The 24808-nt window shown below is 33.4% G+C and overlaps 1 protein-coding gene across 1 annotated transcript in view; it reads left to right on the top strand.

Annotated features, from left to right (window-relative positions):
• CADM2 (cell adhesion molecule 2) overlaps positions 1 to 24808 on the top strand; it is a 313108-nt gene that overhangs the window by 250312 nt on the left and 37988 nt on the right. The window lies entirely within an intron of this gene.

The raw sequence follows: 24808 nt of genomic DNA, 5'->3' as shown, positions 1-24808 counted from the left end.
TAAGTTATTAGTAGATTGTGAAGAAATAAAAAAAGGTTTTGAGGGCATATTTAAGTCTGTCTTTTTCATACTTCTTACATGTGTTTTGTGTCATGTCAGCTATACTAATATGTGTTAAACTTAACAATTTAACTTGAAATTCATGGGGACTTTACATTATTATAAGTAACTTGTATCAAGGATATGTTTAGTATTTTTTTTTACTTGTAAAGTTTGTTCAATAAGAAACTTTGGTTTTACGTGACATTTTTATTAATTCTTGATATTGAGTTGCTAACTTTGATGTAACAGTTAAAATAGTCTTTCTTTCTCTTGTTCCATAAAAAATATTCTGTCTGTAATTATTAATTTCTAATAATCATGTCAACTATAATATACAATGTACAAGATTGATGGATAAATAAGTTTGATGATAGTAGCAATAAGAATTTCTCATAAATACATAGGTTTATTTTTGTATGACTGAACAAAGTTTATTTGAGCTAAATCTATAAGTGAGAAGAGTTTAAAGATCTTTTTCATAAAAAATTATGTAAAAATAGAAAAGACATAAAAATGAAAAAAGGCAAAAAATACTTTGACATACAAAATAAAAAGATGTCTAAAGTTATACTTTGCTTTAATTTGCTATATTCTGTAAAAATTTTTATAAACAGTAATTAAAATGATATGTGATTATTGCATACTAACAAGATATCTATGACGATATTAAGTTCTGACCATACAAACAAATCACTGTGATGCAAAAGAAGGGAGATATATTGACTTAATTTTTTTTAAATTTGCAACACAAAAGCCTAATAATCAATTATTTATTTGTTCTTCAAAAGATATTTATTGAATACCTTCTATATGTATGGCACTATGCCAGGCTACAAAATTATAAAAATTACTTGTTTTGTCTAAAATCACTAGCAGTCAAATTAATACATTTTCCCCAAAACAGTGTTAGTATTTAATCTTTAGTGAAAAATGTTCATGTTTTTTGTGGGAAAAATATTGCATATGTCATTTGAATTCTGCTAATATACACACACACACACATATATAGCAGAATTTTCCATAAATACATATATATTTAGTATTCTGCTTCAAAGGACAAATATGTATATACCATGTATATACACAAACACTATTATGGACTAAAATAAGACAAAATGTTTTATTTCAACATGAAGTTAATAACTTTGTTTTATATTAACTCACATGAATGTTAAATGTTCTTTGACCTATTGCATTTTGAATAGCCCATTAAAATAAAATTCATTGTTTATATTTTTAGGTAAATTTACCTTTTATTTATTTATTATTTTTTTTTTAGGATTCCTAAGTTATTTTTGTAAACTTTACATCACAGGCACTAAAACTGCTAAAATAATCTTTCTCTCAAACACACAAATAAGCAAACCTCAAAGAATATGCATGCACACACACACACACACACACACACATAAACCATTCCCTCTTTTTTTATTTAAAAGTTGAAAAATAATGAGTTTTAAGTGATACCAAGATGTGTAGAAATAAAGTATTTTGTAAGCTGGGCAATTCAGATTATCTATTTTATGAGAAAAAAAAAATAGTGGCACTGACATTGAATGCTAGCCTATTACCCAAATATCTGGGAACTGGGAAGTCACCAAGCTCACCTGCATCATTAATATTCTTAGTCCATGTGTGAGGGGGGTGGGAGATTCAGTACATAAACATTGTTATGAATTTTACACTCTATCCTTTTTAAGTTATGTGATATCCCTTTATTTGTGCATTACCTATTAAATTAGAGTTCTTTGATGCAATTATATTTGAATAGAATTCACTTATTTATAAATTTATGAGTTGGTTCAAAATTATGATTAAAAAGGAATCATAATAAGAATATGTTCTCTAAGAAAAGCTGTAAAGAGATGAATATTTTCAGCAACATTTCTTTTTAATTGAATTATTTCATCCCTTTCTCTCATTAAATAATTTGAAGTAAACTAAATATATTTGATTTTATTAGGCTTAAATTGCATTTCTTCAAATTTTATAAACTAGCATTTATCTCTGTATATTTAATAAATGATCACAATAGAATCAATGTTAATATCTCCATTTACTCTTTTATGACTCCTATCATTGCTTAGTTTTCCAACTTATAATATGATAAACATCCAATTTAAAATGAACCTAAAGAGTCACAGCTGTAACTATGTTAAAAATCAAGATGAAATGGAACAAAAGAAACTATGCTCAAATTGTCAAAGCTGTAACCTTGAGAATTTGCACATTTCTTCATTTGTATCTAAAATGCATTCCTGTTTGGAGGAAGAGAAACTTCTACTACATAGAAAATAAATAAATGATAGATAGATAGATAGATAGATAGATAGATAGATAGATAGATAAAAACCAGGCAATTAGGAATATCCTGTTTAAAATAAGGCTGTTAAAACACAGATAAGTGAACCAACTTTAACAGTCACGGGAGAGAAAAAGAATGTGTGAGCACCAGAGACATCTTTGGGTATGAGTTTTGGTTCTCCTATTTTTGAGGTCTTTGGTCTTGGACAGTGAAGCACTTAATTCCCAGGGTTGTCTTGAGAATTAGATAACATGTAGAATTAGGAAAACATAATCAGTACTCAATATACAACGGGATTAGTGTTCAGTTCTTTTCTGTAAAACAAATGTGTTTTGCATGTAGTTGCATCATACAATTAGTGAAATAGTTGATTTATTTCCTGTAAATAGTTATAGTTTTAATACTGGAAAAATTCTTTGGTGTTATTGCACCAATTACTTTTTAATTTCAAACTTATTTCTATTGATTATATGGGAAAAAAGTAGATGAGACTGGCAGAAGATCATATGGAATCTCTATAACTATCTAGCTATCTATCTTCTGTCCATCCTTTGAAGTATAATAATTCATAAACTTTCCATGAAGTTTAAAGTATTCTTGACTTATATCATATATTTAAAATCTGAACATTTTATTTCTCTCAAAATTTTTTCACTACAAAACACCCATCGCTACAACACATTTCAATTTCTGGCTTTTGAAAATTGCAGCTTGTTTTAAAATAGTGGCCTAACCTTATTTTCAGAAGGTTTATATAGTAGTGAACTAAAAAGAATAACATTTCTTTTTAGGTCACTGTGCTAATTTTTAATGAGTTAAACATAATCATTTATAAAATGTTACAAATGACTTAATGTGTTTTCTAGTATTAATATAAGCATTATTTTAGCACAGCATGTTTAATTTCAAAGCATTTTCAATTTTTTCATATAATTTTATTTCATAATAACTGTGACATAATCTAGGAATTGTTATTAGCACCTTCATTTTACCAATGACAACATTGTTATTGAAAATTCAGTAACATACATGAGACATAATGATATATGTCAGTGGTTATATGTATTTATCATGATTTTTAAAATAAGAATTCATAACTGAAACTTTTATACTTTAGCCAGAAAAATTTCTAGAGTGATAATTAATACCTGTCTGCTCAAGACTATAAATGTCTTAAATGTAGAGATGAGCTGATGGATATGGAAGGAAAGTGTTAAAATGTCCAGTATACTCCCTGTCCTAATACTAGGAGTCTGTTCAAATACATCATACATTTCAATATATCAGATGGGGGGAAAATCATAAAAATGGTGATGAAATTATTTATACAATCCATGTAAAAATGCAAATGAATTATTGGTACAAATATAGATTTGGTTTTACAGCAGACTTGGAAATGGTAAAATTATAATTTTATGTTAATAAAAACTATACAATATGTCTAATAATCTCAACTAATTTATTAACTATAATGAGGCTAATTGCAATGGAACCCCTCAGTTCAAAATGGTATGGCAAAATAAAAACAAAGGATTTCTTTTTTAATTTAAGAAATCAAACATTATCAAACTATCTAGAACCAGAGTAGTGGTGAAACTCACAAAATTTTGAGATGGGCAGTCAATACTTAACAGTTTAATTGCACAGTAGTTGTCTTAGTTTGTTCGGGCTGCTATAACAAAATATCATAAACCGGGTGGCTAATAAACAACAAATATTCATATCTCACAGATTTGGAGATGAGGACATCCAAGATCATGCCATAGACAGATTACGTACCTGGTGAGGGCCTGTTCCTCATAGACAGCAACTTCTTGCTGTGTCCTCACTTGGTGGAAGGAGCAAAGAAGCTCTCTGGGGCCTTTTTTATAAGGGTATTAATCCTATTCTAATTACTTCACAAATGTCCCACCTTTTAACGTCATCACCTTGAGGCTTAGGATTTCACCATATGAATTTTGCAGGGGACACATACATTCAGACCATAGCACTAATTTCTGTTGTATGTGTGCAAAAATGTAATTTTAAGTGAAATTTTAAATCACGTAGAATAGAATGAATTTTAGCTTACATCTAGAGTAAGTATAGATTCAATCTGGAAATTATAGTCCCGTAATTTTCAGCCCATCTACTGCCATTGTATTTTTAAACAAGGTGAATCATACATTTATTTATTTAAATGTAGATAAACTTAGGGACCTGTTTCTATAAGTACAATCCTAAAAATTGCTTTCTGAAAGATCTTGATAAATGATTATTTTTCCTTTCTAAAGACTTTTTGATAAAACTTTAGTAACTTGTAAAAAAAAAATTACATACAGAAAGTTGAGCCATATAAATTGAATATAAAACTTGCTTAAGAGATTATTTGTGTTGGCATATAGAAATTGAGATGAGTTGACAAATTCTATTCATATTTAATGTGATCATTTTTAATGAACCACATTCGCCTAAAATTGGTATAATAGAAGAGTACTTGAAGATTCCTCTACCTCAATTGTTTTATTTCCCTGACTTCAATCAACGTAAAATGACACGTGCAGTTCAAACTACTGTCCAAAGTGTTCATTTAATTAAATCACGTTAAAAAGCAATAATTATCTGGCCTGCACTTCTCTTCTTCATCTCATTTATATCAAAAGAAAATACAGTCTACCTTTATTTGATTTCATTAATATATCTTCTCTTTCCCTTTTTGGTTTAGATACTTTAAATAAGAAAATACATTTATCAGAATATTTATTTTGAAACACGTATGAATAAAAGAAAAAGAAGAAATGAATGGAGTAAAATCATTATAGCTTTGAGTTAAAAATTCTAAATGCACTCAAATAGAACATTTGGAATGGTAGAATATATCATCTTGACATAGTTAAATCCCAAAGTGTGCAAATCAAGAAGTTGTTTATGAGCATTTATTGTGTTTAACTTTTTAAAATGTTTCTGGTTTTATTGGTGGTAATAAAACACAATTAGCATAGTGTACTGGGTTTTTAAAAATTGTGCCAATATGTTGGGGTTTTTTTTCTTACTTGACAAAAATTTAGTAATAATTCAGTGTCCAGATGGTCCATATTGAGAAATCTGCTTATCTGCAAAAAGACAGTTTTCTACACTAAGACTGTAAATATAGCTAAATTTCCATTAGTCTTTTAAAAAACAATTATCACATGAGGTTCATTCAGTTTTAAAACTAAATGTGTGAAAAACAGTTCATAATGAAAACAAGACACTAAAAATGCTTCTTACTTGGAATGAACAAGAAATAGGTTTGCTCTATAGTTGGAGTCACTTTCAACCTTGCTGCCAGCACCATATTACTAATGCTAATGAGTAGCTATGGGCTGGATGTGGGAAGGAACTGGCTGAGGTACAGGTCCTTTAGTCAGCTATGGACCCAAACATTTGAATAATTGTAATGTATCAAGTTAAGTTATTCCAGGTTAGCATAGAATGCTACAGTTATTCTTGCTATTCTAGTAGGCCTTATTTTGAGTACAAATACATATCACTGGTTCTATATAACCCTTTCCAAAAGCAAATAGAACATTTGTCTTGACTTGTATGAAGTTGAACTCTGGCAGTGGCGAAGACGGAAAATCTTTAAATATTTACCTTTTCTTGGCAGCATTTGGAAGATATTTGAGGAAAACCTATATTCATATTTTCTTTCCAGTACCACCTATTAAGGGAAGCAGAACATTTATCCTTTATTCTATTTTCTAAGGGCACCCTTGTGGCCTGTGTAATTTAAAACTTCAGGCATTTTTAAGAGTTTCATTTTAAGCTTGTATATTTCTAAAGATTACATCAACTTAAACAGAAATCTTTGTTCAATTAGTTTATGTTTTTTTTAAGTAATCAAGTCTACTAATAATGTTTTCACTTATATAAATTTAGGAGTTTCTTAACTGATGTTATAGTAATAATTCTAGATTTAATATAACCTAATAAAACATACATGTTCCTGAAAAACAACCTCAAAGAAAGAGAAGGAAATGTTCCTTAGTATTGTAGATGCCATTTTATTGAATTCATTTTGATATAATATGCATATTCATACAAACATTAAGTTAAAATTTTGCTACAATTGTTATACTTCCGAAAGCACATTGCTTGTAAAATATTGAGCCTCAACTGAGTTACACATTATTGGGAGGATAATTTGTTTTATTTTTAAAAAGCATGGCCCACATATATGAATAAATGTATTTCTTAAAAATCTCTAAAATTATTTAAAAATCATTAGTAAGTCAAACTTGTTGTATCTTTCTTACCAACCAGTGAATTAAATTTATGAGCTGTGCCTTTGAAGCTGAAAAGATTGCTGGCACTGCCCTTGCTTCTTTGACACTCCACATGAAACACAGTTAATAACCTCCTGTGTAAGCTTGGTGAAACACCGAATTGATACTAATTATAACAACTTTGGGATAGAAGGTGACCTTGACTTAGCTGGAACTTTCTGCCAGGACAATAAATAAGAGCAAATGCCACAAAGCATGACTTCTGAGAAAGATCTAATACAATTTATTAACTTTGGGGAGTTCATGGAATTGCAGTAAGTGCTCAGATAATTGTAATATTTTAAAACATCTCTTGCTTCAGTAATACAGTAGTTTCTTATTTCTTTAATTTTCAGATAATCTCCGTTAGCTTTCAATACTCGTCTAAATTAAGCTTTGGCCAGAGAATTAAAAGCTACTTTATGCAAAGTGTGTATAAGGTGTTTATAGAACAAGAAGACAGATTTTTCTGACTGATTTCTGAAATTTTTATATAATATTTTTACAGTTTTTGTACCAGAACTGCGTATGGTAATGCTATGACAACACTGATTGTTAAATAAAGAAATGCTTTCATAAAATAATTGAGAAAAACAACTAAGAAAAAGCAATTGCCCCAGAAAATCCAGAGGTTTAAATTATTGCAAAAACCTGCCAATACCAATGATATGTAGCAGTTTCACCGTTAAAAATTTTAACTCAACAATGTTAAGAAAAAGTGTCAATGAAGTTACTTTAAATGCTAACAGGTGAGTTAAAAACAGAAATTAAACTTATTTTACCAATACTGTTTAAACAATTACATTAGTGTAAAGGGAATTCTGAGAATTCTGTTCAAAGTGTTCAGTATAATGAATAAAAATTCCTAATTTAAGTCCACTTATTTTTCATTTTAGGAAAAAGAGATGAACTCACATATTCCCAGGGTGAGTTTATTCAGCTTACACTAGTGTTACCAGAGGAGAGAATCTGGAGAGATCAGATAGCTGACCTCAACCCACCCCGTCCTCTGGCGGGTTCTTGACTCCACCACAGGAAAGAATTCAAGAGCGGAGTCAGAGTAGAAGTGAAAACAGGTTTAATGTAAAGATTAAAAAATACACACTTCACAGGGAAGGTATGGGGTGGCTCCAGAGAGTGAGCAGCAGCCGCAGCAGGTTTAACACAAAAAGGTAAGGCATAACACCTCACCAGAGAAGTGAGGGCTGGCTCCAGAGAGAGTGAGTGACAGCCCCACCTTCTTCCTGGATTCAACTTGTATAGTTTGGTTATCTATACATATTCACACTATCTAATGAATATTCAACTAAGGGGGTGATTCCCAGATATGTAACATGTTATATAACATAGCCCTGCACTTGCTCAGTTGGTCTTTTTGGAGCATACATTGGTCAAATTCCACAGAATACACTTAAAATATGCCAGGTGCTCTTTAGCACCTGCAGTGGAAGGTCATTCATAATACAAACTCCTTTCTACTGAGCATGTTTGGACACTGGAATTTCATGTCTGCCTCCTGTGGTCTCAATTTCTATATGTTGGTGTTGAAAATAGGTACAGCAAGCAACAGTAGCTCAGGACTCAGAGGGGGGCCTTGAGTCCTAGGGGAGTGGCTTGAGACCCAGTGGAATGGCCTGAAACTCGACCCCAGGGAAATTGAGCACCTCCTATCTCACTAGTAAGCAAAGAAGGCTAAGTAATGAGTGTTTAAATGGGGAAGGAGAAAGCAACTGTCAACTAACATGAAAACTTACCTTAGATTCATTGAGAAACTTTTTTTTTTTCAAAAGTGTTTGAACCAAGTTTGTTGTTGGTAATAAACAAGTCCTGTGGGATTCCCCCTTCACTGTCAGCCAATGTGAGAGACTGACTTAGTTGGGGGATCCCTGGCCCATGTGTGTCCTTGTGCTCACAGCTATAGAATTGTCAATCACACCCGCCAGACCTCATTTAAGGGAAAAGGTTTTTATTTTGGAAGAAGTCAACTGGGAGACAGCTCTCAATTGCCTCCCTTGATCGACTGAGGGCTGGGGTTTATATATGCAGATGTATAGGGGAGACAGAATATCTTCAAGCATGATGGACAGCTGCTTCCTGCTTTGAGAGTGCTACAGGGCAAGACCACATGTCTGGTTTTGATACAATCTTAGTTAATCATTCAGGGCAAGCTACAAAGGGAAAACAAAGTTAGTTCTATAATGTATACATGAGTGTGGGGTGGTTTTCTGTGTTTACAATGTCTAAGAACCAGGTTCCATAATAAAGACGACACTATTCTGGAGTAGTCTGGATTAAACTGGGTAAGGCACAATGGTTTTAATACCATTTTTCCTCTTTTTTCCTAGTCATGTTCTTTGAATACTGAGTATAAGTCCCCCTTATATAGATAGTGTTACCTAGTATATCAGCAGAAAACTGATGGCAGTATCAAAAGGGTGTAGCCAAAGAGTGTTTGATGATGACACTTTTAATAGAAGTATGGGCAAGGTTTGGGGAACTAATAAGGGACAGAGAAGCTTACGAGAACTAACAACACCCAGATGACATTTTCCGCACTAGACCTGAAGGACCAAAGGAAGTGAATGGGGATATCCCAACTAGAGAAGAACTGGAGCCAGAGCAAAACTTGAAAAGTGCAGTAGTCAGAGAAGGACACAGCCAGCATCAGAACCTCAACAAGGTGGAAACATATGGGGAATGGGGATTAAGTACCAGATCTCTTTTTTTTCCTGCCTTCTGATATCTTTCCATTAACTGAATCCCTCTGTAAATCAGAGGTCAGGGAATCTGGGTGAAACAATGCAGAGAAATCAGGTTTCCAGAGCACAGAACAGAGCAAACAAGACAGATGATGGATTCGGGGACCAAATGAGAAGTGAAAAGCAGAGACACATGTGCTTAGAACATGTTGTCTAACTTGTTCATTCAGGGTGGTTAGATGTCAATTTTGTTTTAGTTTTGGATTTCTCATAGGCATATATATTACAAGTCTATAATAGAAAACTAGGAATGGAACTAGTAATGATGGTAAATGTAGCCCTCACAATTCACTTTAATACATAATTTCCCTTTCCAGGCTGAAACTGGGAAGAGACACTCTAGATGGCAGAAGGTTGATTATGAAATTGAAAGGTTGGCTTTGTTGTTAGATACAAATAAATTTTTAAAAATCTATTTTTGTCATCTAAGTAGCCCACGTTCCAATAGAAAACTGTTTGAATTTTGGTGTGAGAAATACCTGTGTAATTCATTGAGTAGTGAGAGATTTCTCGTTTAAATATTCTCCAATCTACTTATATGGATGCAAACTATTTCCTTTCATTTGAAGTACATGCTTTGAGAATCTTGGCTGCAGGGAAGAAAAAGTTCTGAAAAGTGAGATAGCAGTAAGTTAATAAAAAGTGATACAGATACGTCCTATTAATTTTCCATTAAAGGAATTTTAGTGACACATAGACAAATAATTTTCAGTCCTGAGGTAACTTTTCAGAAGATAAAATTATTTTCTTTAGAGAAGATTTTAGGATCAGCAACATAGCTCTTAATAACATGTTTTGATGTTTTCAAAGTATTTGTACATTTTAAATTGAATTAAGTTGGCAGACAGAAAACATGCAAAATAAAAGCAATGTAGCTTGTTTTCACTTTGCAGTATACCTGGTCATCTATATTACAGTTTGTGCTCTTGGCATTTTACCACTGACTGGTCAAAAAGTTTTGTTTGGAGTGGGATTTTAGGATAATTTTTAAGAAGACTAAGAATGATGATCTAATTTTCTTATATTTCTAGGTTTCTGTCCCCTAGCCCTGAGAGTTAGATGGGAATTGAGCATTGCATCTCAAAATACTGTTTTAGGGAACTAAAAAGCAAACCCTTATCACTTTTCTTTTAGTTCAACCAGGTTAAATCTTGATATATTATTCCCTCTTAAGTTCAGAAAAAAAGAATATGTAAATGAGAGGGAAGGTCTAACAGTCAGTTGCTTTTACCACCTCATATTTATATTTGTAATTTCTCTATTCTATATTTTCCAATATATCAATGTAGGATTATTCTATGATAGTATTGTTACTGGACTCTGTCCACCTCTGGGAGAATATATTCGAAACAAACTCTAACAAGATCAGATTGGAGAAAGGAAAACTTTATTACTTGTGACAAGTAAGGAGAACACAGGAGACAGTTCCAACGCAGCATTTTCTAAAGAGAGAGTCAAACTCCCTTTTATTTAATGCAAACGTGAATATGCAAGGATCTTAGTTAAGTCATCACATGTCAAGGCAGGGTCTTGTTGGCACAGCACAGTTACTCATCATGCTTGTTCATACATCCCATACTATGTTAATGAGGCTTGAGCTCCTCCATGGGCAAAGAATTTAGCATAATAATGAACAAAGTTCACCAAAGTTCAGCTCTTCAGCCCAGAAACTACTGATCTGATCTGGTTGCTGCTACCTGCAAAACAACTTTGAGAACTGTCACAACAGTTGCAGCTTAACCCTATACTTATTCCCTTAGTTTGCATACAAAATATCAACATGGGATTTTCCAACTTCCTTTTAAAATGAAGTATGCTTTACTAAAAACTAAGAACAGTATACAGAACAATCAAAATATGTAGCTGTTGTTTTACTGGGTTAACAATGAGTACCATGACTGAACTCAGCATGAGATATTGAAGGTAATTTCTAGAGTCATGGTTCTTAGTGTCATCCTGATTTAGCTTCTGGGCATGTGATCATGGGCAAGGCAGTTCATCTCTCTGTGCTCCAGTGGCCTATATGAATTCCAAGTTGTTTCTCAGTTCTTGAATTTTATGAAATATGGTCTGCATACCCGAGTCCTCCATCAGGACTTCAGGGACTAGTATATTTTCTGGTGTTTCTCAACAAGAACTCATGGATAAAATCTCTTTGCCATTTGAGATGATCTGAATAATTTTCTTAATATAATTCCAGACTTCCAACTCATTTATGTTGGGAAATTCTGAAAAGCTAAAAGACAAATGATGAACCACAATGCATGACTTTTTAACCAGTTTCCCACCCATACACCATCTCTTCTCTTATCACTTCCATTTGGGCACTCATTTCCCTCCATTGTCTTTTCTAATAAACTTATGTACCTAAAAATGATTCTACCTGTAAAACTTCCAACCTCACATTATGGTGGTAACATATATATTGAGTTCCAACTATGATGCCCATGAAACTAATGTATATGATCTATTTTCACTGTTCTATAACTGAGTCCAGATCACTACAGGTCAACCACATCGTTGCCAAATGAAAGTCTATGGCTTCAACTTTCTGATACTGTTCTGTTGGAATTTAAGACTGACCCATTTTGATTGAATCAAAATAGTCATAGGAAAATAAGATGTTTAAGAGCATAGATAGCTTCTGGACTCTTATTTCTACTTTGCCAGCTCTAAACAGTGTGACTTTATGGAATTTTTTTGTGCCTCAGTTTCCAGTTCTAAAAACTGCAGATAATAGCATCAATCTTAAAGTTTTTAAAATTAAATATGTTTTTAACTTGCTTAAATCAATGCCTGGCTAAAAATAAATAATGTTAGCTTTTATAATAATTATTCATAATTTTATTAAAATTAATCATCCAAACAATACAGAATAAAAGTGACTTTTGTGTTGGTGATATTAACTGGCAATCAGTAGGCAAAGGCTACAATACATGGTAAACAGACCATCCTTTCATGTCATGCAAAATCTAAAACTTATGAATATGTGTCATGTGATGTAAAGTGAGTAGTTAAGACCAGCAGGATATGCCTCCCCCAAAATGCCATTTTGACATAAGGATTGTTTTAGACTAAAGGCACCTGAAAAACACCAGATACAAAAGGGATACTCTGACTTCCTTCTTTCTTCCTGTACCAGTAGAAAAGAAACATTTTAACACCAGAGACTGCAGATAAAATTCCCATGTGAAAGATACCCTCCCTTTATCAGAATGAAAGAAACATTCTGTCACAAGAGACAGAAAGTTGAGGCCTAGAAAAATCTGTACAAACACGCTTTATTAAAATAACTCATATCTTTCTTAGACTCCTCGTACATTTGAGTTACTTTTCCACAATTGCCATTCTTTGTTCCATCTGCTGTATAAGCATTTGGGTTTTGCCACTTCTTTGGGTTCTCATTTTCTTGTGAGTACTTCCATGGAACATGTTAAATAAAATCTGTATGCTGTTCTGTTAATCTCTTTTATGTTAACTTAATTCTAGGCCCAGCTGAAGACCCTAAAAGGGTAGAGGTAAAATCTTGCATGTCCTACTGTAGGATAAAAACAGTCTCATTGTAATTCCTAATTATTCAATTCAATCAGATCAGTTATCATATAAGTCAGAAACATAATTTTTAAACAAACAGTCTATTTTATAAGTAATCTTTCTTACCAACTATTAAGAAGCATTGAAATGCACAAGTTAAAAGAATGATCTTCAGTATAAGAAATATCTAGTTTGGATCCCAGGTGCATGATATGCAAGTTATACTTTAAGCTTCAGTTTCCCCATCTCTAAAATGATTATAATAACTTACTTGTAGAGTCATTACAAGCATCAAAATAAGTTATGCTTTGTATTAGTCCATTTCTGTTGCTTATAACAAAATACCTGGAACTGAGTGATTTATAAAGAAAACAAAATTTATCAATTACAATTTCTGAGGCTGGGAAGTCCAAAGTCCAGGGAACACAGCTGTTGAGGATCTTAGTGGCAACAGTGATGGCAGGGTATCACATTGTCAAAAAGGCAGAGCAGAGACAGAAGAGAAAGCTCTCCCCTCTTCTTTTAAAGCCCTCAGAATCATACCCCTGACCACCATTTTTAATCCATTCCCTACACCATGATCTTACAATCCAATCACTGCTTCAAGACCCCACCTTTTAATTACCATAATAGGATTTCCCACTCTCTTACAGTCACAGTGGTGGCCAAGTTTTTAATACATAAAATTTGGGGGACACAATTCAAGCTTCAGTGAGTTTTGGGGGGACACAATTCAATCCACTACATTCTGCCTCTGGCCCACCCAAAACTCATGTCCTTTTCACATACAAGTACATTCATTCCATCCCCAGAGTCTTATCTTGTTTTCAACTCAAAATTCCAAAGATCAAATTCCCATCTGTGAAATTCAAAACAAGTTATCTATCTCCAAGATACAATGGTGGGACAAACATAGGGTACATATTCACATTCACAAAGAGAGAAATATTTCAAAAGAAAGGGGTTACAACTCCCAGACAAGTCTGAAACCCAGTAGGACAGGCATTAAATCTCAGTGCTGGCGAATTAGGTACCTTAACTCCATGTTCGATGTCCTCTGCACGCTGGTGAAGGGGTTGGGTCTCCAAGTCCTCAGGCAGCTCTGGTCTCAGGCCACACTTCAGCTCTCCCAGGCTGGCGTTCCACTTTGGTAGCTCCACAGGTCTGGGGTCTCCATGATGGTCCCGCTCTCATGGCTCCACAAAGCATAGCACTGTTGGGGTTTTTCTGCTGCAACTCTGACCCCAATTTCAGCTCGTCATTGCTCTAGAGAAGATTTTATGTGGTGACTCTGCTCCTGTGACAGATCTCTTCTTGGGTCCCCAGACTTTTCCAGACTTGACCTAGTTAAAACTTTATTGTTCTGAAATATTCTGAGAAATTTTATAATTCTTCTGCATCAAACTTAGCTTATAAATTTCATACATTATTTTCCGTACATCCCCACCCCAACCTGATTGGAAGCTTTTTTTTCAACCTGAAAAACAGTTATTGGGATTAGTTGTTTTACTGGCTTTTCCTAAACATCTAGTTTTAATGATTCATTAACCAAGTCTTAGAACAAGATAAAGAATCCCTATTTCAACACCTTTGAAAATCCTGTCCTTATACTTCTTGACCATCCTTCCTAGTTTAGTGATTTGCTCTCCCACCCCCGTCTTAGCTTGAAAGCCCCATCTTATTATCAGAAGTGTCAAGTGATACATCAGTCAGTGTGGAGCTGTAATTGCTTTGTTTTCCATTAACTACTTTTCTGGACTCTACGCAAGGTTAAGCCTTGTCAACTTTCATCTCTCTGCACAGTTTGGCTTTAAAATAAAAGTATTTTGTTTAAATTACAGCTGACGGTTTAGGTGTTCAAAAACTAAAGGGAATCACTTGTAAAGTTTAATCTATGACACACAAAAAAATATAAGGCAACATAAACATAATTACTTGAGCAAAGAATTAATTTAAGCCTCCAGAACAAACTCTCAATGAAACTCTTTGTAGTATTTGCATAACCACAACTTAATTTGTTATTAGAACCATAAATGTTAACACCATGTTTTTGATTATCTGTCCGTAATCTGTAAACTGAGGGACATAATTATGTATGTCTGTTTGGAACTGTATGAGCTGTTTGGAAATTGTAAAGTACTGCAAATAAACGTGTTTCTCCTCACTGTCCTGTTTTAAAACCTTTTCTCAAGCTATCGGCCAGGAATCAATTATTTTTTTTAATTGGGAAAAGAGAAACATTAATATTCTAAGAAAATCCTAAATAAAAATGATTATTGCTCTTTTATATATGGCTTATTGTAAAATTTAGCTAATTAAATTTCTACCTGACTAATATTTGATTAATATTAGAAGTCGCTGATGTAATTGTGCAATCAATTGTGTTATAATAATGTAAAATGGAGAGAAGGTCATGTTTTCACATTCCCTACACAATTCATCTTTAGTTTTTTTCATGCATTTTTAGTGATTTCCTTTTGCCATTAGCAGATGAGATGAACACACCATCTAGGAAAGCAAGCTGACTTTTTAGCAGGGTCTTAATAGGAACAGAACTTTGGAATAATCAACAAATTCCATGGTCTGGTCTTCATTTTGGTCAGGAGAAAACTTAGTATATCCATAAATCTAGTAAAATCAAGCTCTTAGAAGAGGCAAATGTATTTGCATCATCAGTTCATTTGGTAAGTATTTACTGGAACCTTTATTTTGCACCAAACATTCAGTATGGTAAGCAGGATGCAAGATCCACATTTCACTGGGAAAGAACATCTGATTGAAAAGGAGAGGAGGAGGAAGAGAATATTAATTGGAAACCTCTTAACAGAGTGAACCCACCAGACATAAGTAATGTTAGAATAATTAAAATGCTTGGGAAGTGTGGGGGTGCGGTGGGGGAAGGATAAAGAAGCATAAGTCCATACTTTTTGGATGTAGCATGTACATTTTTCATTTCTGTTTTGAAAAACTCCTGTTTGTATACTGTGATAAAACAAAGCCACAATTTATGTTTTATTATTTCTGTAGCTAATTGTCCAAACTTTAACATTTGTGGCAGTTATAATTTTACCCTCTGGAAACCTGGGGAATAGGGCTTGCTTACTTCTCTGAATACTGTTTTTATGTGCAAGATATGTGATTTCAAGCACAATTAAGAATTGTATACATAAAAGAAGAAAGAAAGAGCAGTAACAGTGTGTAAAGAGACCATTACACATTCAATTTGTCTAGAATTAAACATAAAAGAAAAGAAAGAGTGAAAGACAAATCTTCATCTATTTATCCGTGCACTTATTGATTTAATAGGCAGTTAGTCTATAGATAGGAAGGAGCAGATTATAAGAAATTTGGCAGATCACACTTAAAAGTTTAGGGTTTATTCAGGAGGTAATGAGAAATAAAGCTCACTCTGAAGTGGTATGATGGATGGAAGATCGAGGAAGAAAGAAATGACAGGAAGCCATTGAAGAAATCTGGGTCATTAATGATGAGGACTTGAGGAGAGGCAGCTGCCAAAGGCATGAAGAACAGGGGATGGTTTCAAAAGATTTGGGAAAGTAAAATTGACAGGTTTTGTAACTGATTAGGTAAGGGATTCTAGTTTAAAGAATGGGAAATACCAAAGAATTGCTTCTAGGATTTTAGTCTGAAGCGCAATGCGTTTGGTGTAATTTATCAGAATAAAGAATATAAGAGGTATAAGTTTTAGAGGAAAAAACTGATGTGCTTCATTTAAATGTGTAGGGATTGAAATACCTTTGCAACAGCCAAGTGAATATGTGTAATTAATGACTAGGACACAGGGTATATTATATTATTTAGGATAGAAATGCAGATTTTTTTTTAAGTTACTTATTCAATTGAAAGGCAAGCTGTAGAGGAGACATACAACTTTAATAGAATGTGTAAATTAAGAAAAGAAGAATGAAGAAGGCTAAAGTCTATACCCCGTTATTAAAAAAAAAAAAAAAACCAAACAAACAACAACAAAAAAAAAAACACAAACACACTAAGGCTCATGTTAAGGAATGCAAAGGTGTGACCAGAGTGGTGAGGTGGTGAGATGACAGCCCAGAGAAAATGGTGTCACATGAGTCTAGTGTGGGAAGTTTTTAGGAATTACAAGGAGGTCCATACTGCAAAAAGGTTCAGAGAGGCAAAATGTGGTAAAGTAAGAAGTGTTTATTTGAGTTTTATATTTTAAGTATTTGATAAATTTAGAAAAAAGCAATTGTAAGGAAGTAATTGAACAGAAATCAGACTGCAGGACTTGAGAAGTGAATGGGAAGTAAAATGTAGAAAAATTTAGTTGAATTTATTATTTCAAGAATGATTGTTTGAGGAGAAAAGGTGAGATACCAAGTAGAGGGCAGGATAAAGTCAATGAACATTTTTGGATGATGCTATAAACTTACCATTTTTAAAAAATTTTATGCTGTGAGAGGAGAGAGGGAAAAAAGGGATTGAAAATATTATTTTTAAAGAAGATAAGCTGATGAAATAAAGCCCCAAATTGTCCAAGATTGCATGGAATCCATTTTTTTTTTTTTTAATGCAAGTATTAGCCTTGAACACATGTTGGCACTTTCTGTCCAATGAAACTGAGGAGAGAAGATAAATTTAATAATGGACACAATCTAGTTTGCCAGCAAAGGGGGAATGTGTTTAGGGAAAGTGAGAAATTATCAGAGCTTTTATCTCATGGCCTGTATTTTCTCTGTAAAAAAGAAGGAGATAATTTACTGAGATAGATGGAAAATTAGCATGGAAATTATCTATAAGAAATTAATGAAGTTTTGAAATAATTGCTGTGCAAATGAAAAAGGGGGCTGAGTAGGAACTTAAGGTGTTTCCTGGGAAAGATTTCCTCATTCATTCCATGAATAATTAACACCTATTTCTATAAGGCACTATGGTAAACTCTGGGGACAGAGTAAAGAGCAAAATAGATATAGTCAGTGCCTTCATGAGGAGAAGAGGTGATAAGTATTCTTTAAAATATTTACAGAGTTCTCTGATTTGCTTTAGAAGTCATCATGGAGGACCTTCCTAAGGAAGTGATATTAGCTAGATATGAAGTACAAGATATGAAGCTGGGGAGTGGAGGACGGGGAAGAAGAAAGAGCATTTTAGGAACAGGAAACAGCAAATGCAAAGGTTCTGAAGTGAAAAGGAGCTTATCCTGCTCAAAAACCCTGAAAGAGCACCACTGAGGCTAGAATGCAGATCGTAATTTAAGAAAATGGTATGAAAATATGTGGTAGTTAATTGGTTAGATCTTGCAGAAACATACAAGATTTAATTTAAATATTTGAGCTTTTATTCTAAGAATAATCAAAGAAAAAGAGGAGAGGGAACTCTAATTGGTTTAAAGTAAAATAATACTGTAATCATATTTGTATTTAAAAATATAATTCTAGATTCAGAGATACAAATGTATATGAGAGGAGCAAGAGGGGATGGTGGGAAAAACTTTAGGGAGCTCTTTAATTGTTCTGGTGAGAGATGATAATGGTTTAGACTAGAGTGTTAGAATTACAGACAGAAAGGTGGGATAGTTAATATTAGTGTGCAAAATTCACAGTTTTCCTGATTCTCTGGTTATATGGACTAAATCCAAGAAGATATCACAGGTTGCCAATTTACCAAATTTAACAGATGGTAGTGCCATTCACTGAGATAGGTAACACCAGTGGCAGAAGTAGAATTATAAGTTGGTATATTTGACATGTTGAGTTTTTTGTGTATTTGATATCTCCTGGTGGAGATTTACTATTTAATAGGTAGTTGCATATACAGATCTGTGTGCACCCTAGCATGGCCCTGCCAGCCACTCTGGAGGTGGCTATCACTTATATCTGGTAGCTTATGCCTAATGGAGAAAAAAAAAAAATGCTGTAGATAAACCTGCCTGTATTAGACCTTTTCCATTGCTTATAACAAAATACACAGAAATGGGTATTTTGTAAAGCAAACAAAATTTATCACTTACAATTTCAGAGGCTAGGAGGTCCAAAGTCCAGGGAACATATCTGGTGAAGGTTTTCATTGGTGGTGACTTCAGTGACAGTAAGGTATCATGTTGCAAAAATGGCATAGCACAGAGGTTAACCTCTCATGAGCTCTCCTTTTAATGTCCTCCAAACCATGCCCATGACCACCATTATTAATCCATTCACTACAGCATGGTCCTAATATCTAATCACCTTGTCAAAGCCCCACCTTTTGATTACCATAATAGGATTTCTCACCCTCTTAAGAGTCACAGTGGGGATTAAGTCTTGGGGGACATTCAACCCAAGGCACTGCCTTAGGGGTTCCAAAGTCTTATCCTATTCTCATTCATTGCTCTTTAGCATAGGGAGAAACAAGCACCCAACAGGTTGAGGGCTGTTCCACATCTTCATCTGGTCAGGTGAAGTACACCCTGTCATCCTTCTGCTGTACTCTCCCTCCCTCCAAATCTCTTTATCCTTGTGACTGCCTAGGAACAGACTGAGCTTCACTACATCTCAGATTCCAGTAATTTAATTTAATAGTGGTTTTTAAAATGCTGTTCTATTCAAACTGAATTTGACAAGACTTATCAAAATACATATAGAACTACTACTACTACTACTACTAATAATAATAATAAAAAGCAGCAGCAAGTGAGAATGTATTTGGGTTGGGCAAGGAAAATAAGGAAAGAAAGAAAAAAATGACACTGTCAAATGTTAGGTTGCTTTTAGTATGTTCCAAGGTTCTGTGCACCATTAGTCATGACACAGATATTTAAACTGAATCTTCTGGCAGCCAAAACAAAGAAATATAGTTGTGGTGTACAATTTGAGGGGCTTTGTCTGATTTTTCTATTGCATCAGGCTGTGAGATAACATGTTTACCTCTTTTGCCTAATACACACTTAATTTTTGCTAAGCAAATGGCACTTAAAGGAGATGAGAACTTTTTTGAATGAGTAAATAAAAGAATAAATAGAAAACCCAAGCAGACCAATAACAAGTAATGAGATTGAATCAGTAATAAAAAGTCTCCCAACAAAGACAAGCCCAGGACCAGATAGCTTTCTTGCTGAATTCTACCAAATTGTTCAAGAAGAACTAATACCAATACTTCTCAAACTATTTCAAAAAGTTTCAGTGAAGGGAATTCTTCCAAACTCATTTTATGAGGCTAACATTCCTCTGATACCAAAACCAGACAAGGACACAACAACAACAACAACAACAAAAAAAAAAGAAAGAAAGAAAGAAAGAAAACTACAGGCCAATATCCCTGACAGACATAGATGCAAAAATCCTCCATAAAATACTATCAAACTTAATCTAATAGCACATCAAAAAGATTATATGCCATGATCAAGAGGGATTTATCCCAGGGATACAAGGATGGCTCAACATATAGAAATCAATGAATGTGTTACATCACATCAATAGAATGAAACAAAAAAGCATTTGATAAAATTCAACATCCCTTCATGATTAAAAACTCAACAAATTAGGTACAGAAATAAAGTATCTCAACACAATAAAAGCCATATATGACAAACCTATAGTTAAAAAACAAAAAGTTTTCAGCTTTTCACCTAAGAATTGAAACAAGAATGCACACTCTCCTTACTCTTATTCAACATTGTGCTGGAAGTCCTAGCCAGAACAGTTAGGCAAGAAAAAGAAATAAAGGGCATCCAATTGGAAAGGAGGAAGTCAAATTGTTCTGGTTTACAGATGACATGATTTTATACAGAGTGAAACCTAAAGACTCTACCAGAAACTCTTAAACCTGATAAACAAATTCAGTAAAGTTACAAGATACAAAATCAATGTATGAAAATCAGTAGCATTTCTATATACTAACAATGAACTAGCAGAAAAAGAAATCAGGAAGGCAATCCCATTTATAATAGTGATACAAATAAACAAACAAAAATACCTAGGAATAAATTTAATCAAGGAGATAAAATATCTCTACAAGGAAAACTATAAATAAAACATAGATTAAAGAAATTTTATAGAAGACACAAAAACGTGGGGAGACATCCAATGTTGATGGATTGAAATAATCATTATTGTTAAATGGCAATACTACCTAAAGTGATCTACAGATTCAATAAAATTCCCATCAAATTACCAATGACTTCTTCACAAAAATAGAAAAAAAAATCCTAAAATTTATATGGAACAACAAAGACCCTGAATAGCCAAAGCAATACTGAATAAAAAGAACACAGTGGGAAGTATCACACTTCTTGACTTCAAAATATACTCCAAAGCTATAGTAATCAAATCAGCATAGTACTGGCACAAAAACACATAAAGCAATGGAAGGAAATAGAGAATCCAGAAATAAATCCACTTACCTATAGACAACTTATTTTCCACAAAGGTGCCAAGAACATACACTGGGAAAAGGACAGTTTCTTTAGTAATGGTGCTAGGAAAAAAGATATCCATATGCAGAAGATTGAAACTAGACCCCTGTCTCTCACCATATACATAAATCAATTCAAAATGATTAAAGACTTAAAGTCAAGACCCAAAACTATAAAACTACTAGAGGAAAAGATAGGGGAAATGCTTTAGGCTATCACATTGCACAAAGATTTTATGAATAAGACCTCAAAAGCACAGTCAACACAAGCAAAACTTGACAAGTGGGATTATATCAAACTCAAAAGCATCTGCACCGCAAAGAAAAAAAAAATCAACAGAGCTATGAGATAATCTGCAGAATGGGAGAAACTATTTGTAAACTATTCATTTGACAGAGGATTAATATCAATAATGTACAAAGAACTCAAACAACTCAATAGCAAAAAAAAAAAAAGAAAGAAAAGAAAAAAGAAAGAGGAATTAATCTTATTTAAAAATGGGCAAAAGAGCTGAACAGACATTTCTGAAATGAAGACATACAAATGTTATGGCCAGCTGCCAAAAAAAAAAGAAAGAAAAGAAAAAAAAGAAAGGAAGAAAGAGAAGAAAGACATATATATATGGCTGACAGATACATGAAAAAATGTTCAACATTACTAATCATCAGAGAAATGCAAATCAAAACCACAATGAGATGTCTAGCTACATGACTACGCCAGTTGTCGGGTTCTTTTACCTGTTGGTAATCCTGCACCGACTGGGCCAGTTGTCGCGCTAGCACTGGGTCTGGAGCTCACAGACCCCTCAAGCCCATTCCAGACTGGGTCACAAACGCTTCGCATGCCAGGCTGGGTCACAAGACCCCCTTACACGCAGGTCTGTGAGCTAGGTAACTGGCAAACAGGTCCTTGGAGGCCATAGGTTTTAGAGAATGGCTGCATGGTGCTGCGGCTGCTGGAGGCAATAAACTCCAGGCAAGGTGGTGGCTCCACACAGGTGCACTAACTCCACCCACACACAACCTGCCCGCAAAGAATGCTGCACCACCCCCAACCCGCCCCGACGCAAGGGGGCCTGATTAAATTATTCTATTTTCCCAGCAGTGTTTTAGTCCGTTTCTGTTGATTATAACAAAATACCTGTAACTAGGTAATTTGTTAAAAAAAAAAAAATTTTATTGCCTACAGTTTCTGAGGCCAGGAATGTTCAAAGTACATCTGGTGGTGGTGACAGCTACCTAAGGGTCTCACGTTGCAAAATGGTGGAAGCAAAGAGAGTAGAGAGAGAGACAGACTCTCCATGCTCCCCTTTTAAAATTCTCCAAATCATGCCCATGCCCAACATTTTTAATCCATTCACTAGGGCATGGTCCTATAATCGAATCACCTCTTCAAGTCGCCACCTTTCAATTACCATAATAGGATTTCCTGCCCTCTTAACAATCACAGCAGAGGCCAAGTTTCTAGTGCATAAAACTTGGGAGGACACAGTTTAAGCTTCAGTGAGTTTTGGGGGGACATAATTCAATCCACTACAGAGTGTATGCATCTTTTACTTCAGATACTTTTAAAAGGAAAGACTTAACTGGCATTTGGTTAAAACTCTAAACTATACTTGTATGATTTCTTTTTGTTGATTTTAGTCTACTTTGGTATTTTCATATGAATGGTTGACAAAACTAATTACATATGCTGACGCTTCTTTCTCACAATATAAAAACTTTGTTTTTCTTTTTTCCCAAGGGCTGTTCAGAAATTATTTTTAAAAATATATTAAATATATTATGTATATTTTTTATATTTAAGCAAGTTCCTAATTGGACTTTATTTGTGTACTTTTGAATTAAAAAAATGATAAAATTGTTTATTTTTATCATGTACAACATGATGTTTTGAAGTATAGATATGAGGGGTCTTCAAAAAGTTCACAGAAAGATACATATGATCATTCAATTCCATTTTTCCACAAAGTTTTTGAAGTACCTTTGTACATTGTGGAATGGTTAAATCTAGCAAATTAATAGATTCATTACCTCACATAGTTATTTTTGTGGTGAAAACACATTTTCTCACTGATATTTTGTGTATGTGTAATGTGCTAAACAATGTCTTTGCTATTTGTTGATTGTCTTGATAAAACTTGCTTTCCCTTCTAAGACTATTTGAGAAATCTCTCATTAACTCTGCTCTATTTAATCTTCTAATCCTTAAATTTGAATTAAAGTAAATAGCAATAAATGGAATAAAGATGATCACTTCACATTGATAATAGTGTGAATTACAAAGGCAATTATCTTGAAACCACGTATGTAATATTACATGTTGTAGAAATGTATACGGAATTGCAATCCTTGCCAAGTCAAATAGTATTAAGAAACTAAACAAGCTGAATGATAACAAAAAATAAAATTGATCTGATAGACATACATCAAATTCTGTCCTCCAAATAGGCAATATAATTTCTTTCTAATGTATGGATAGCCTTATCTTTTAAAAATCATTCATCTATTGGGTAGCAAAAAAAAACAACAAGAAAAGAGATTGTAAGAGTCATACATGTTATTTTCTCTGTCACTAATTTAATAATCATAGAATATAAAAACAGTATAAGAAAAAATTTAAATGGCAATATAAACAATATTTAGAAAAAAGCTCATGAGTCAAACACAAAAAATAAATCTTCGATTAAAAAATCCTAGGAGAAAGCAAGCCTATCAAATACATGAAACCTTATTTATAGAAAAATTCAAAGCACTGAACATTTTTCTTGGTGTAAATAAGTAAATACATAAATATTGAAAGCAACAAATAAGAAAAACATAATCAGAAATGTTTAATAAAGAAAGCAGAAAAAAAGAAGTAAAGATAAAAGCAGAAATCAACTAATTAGAAAGCAGACTTTAGAACTGATAGTAAAGAAATCAATAAAGCTTTGGAATCATTAATTAATACGGTCAAGAAAAAAGAAAGAAATCATTAATATACAAAGTTAACCAAGGAAAGAATTAAGGAGTACCAATAAAGAAGAAAATTAAAACAGTGAAAAGAAAATGCATTCCTTGACTCTAGGTATAAATATTTGAGAACCTATATGTAACTTATAGATTTCCCTGAAAAAATAAATTATACATATTTATTTGTTAGAAAACATAAATAGACAAATTACAGATACTATCTAAAATATGCTGTTTATCATATGTCTTGTCAATTATATTAAAACTTAAAGAAAAAAATCTATTTTAAAACTGACTGCAGGTACAGAGAAAGTAGCAAAGCTTCCCATTTCTTTGTATAATGTCAGCAAAATGTCAATAACAAAGTCTCATGAAGATAACACAGAGAAAGAAAACTTCAGACTAGTTTTATTATTTTTTTGTTTTTTAATGTTTTTAATTTTTTTTTTTTTTGACCGGTAAGGGGATCGCAACCCTTGGCTTGGTGTCATCCGCACCACGCTCAGCCAGTGAGAGCACCAACCATCCCTATATAGGATCCAAACCTGCGGCCTCGG

Source organism: Cynocephalus volans, chromosome 1 (genome assembly GCF_027409185.1).
Source record: "Cynocephalus volans isolate mCynVol1 chromosome 1, mCynVol1.pri, whole genome shotgun sequence".
Classification (NCBI taxonomy): domain Eukaryota; kingdom Metazoa; phylum Chordata; class Mammalia; order Dermoptera; family Cynocephalidae; genus Cynocephalus; species Cynocephalus volans.
Note: the sequence above shows the minus strand (reverse complement) of the source record. Positions and strands in the feature narration are given on the sequence as shown.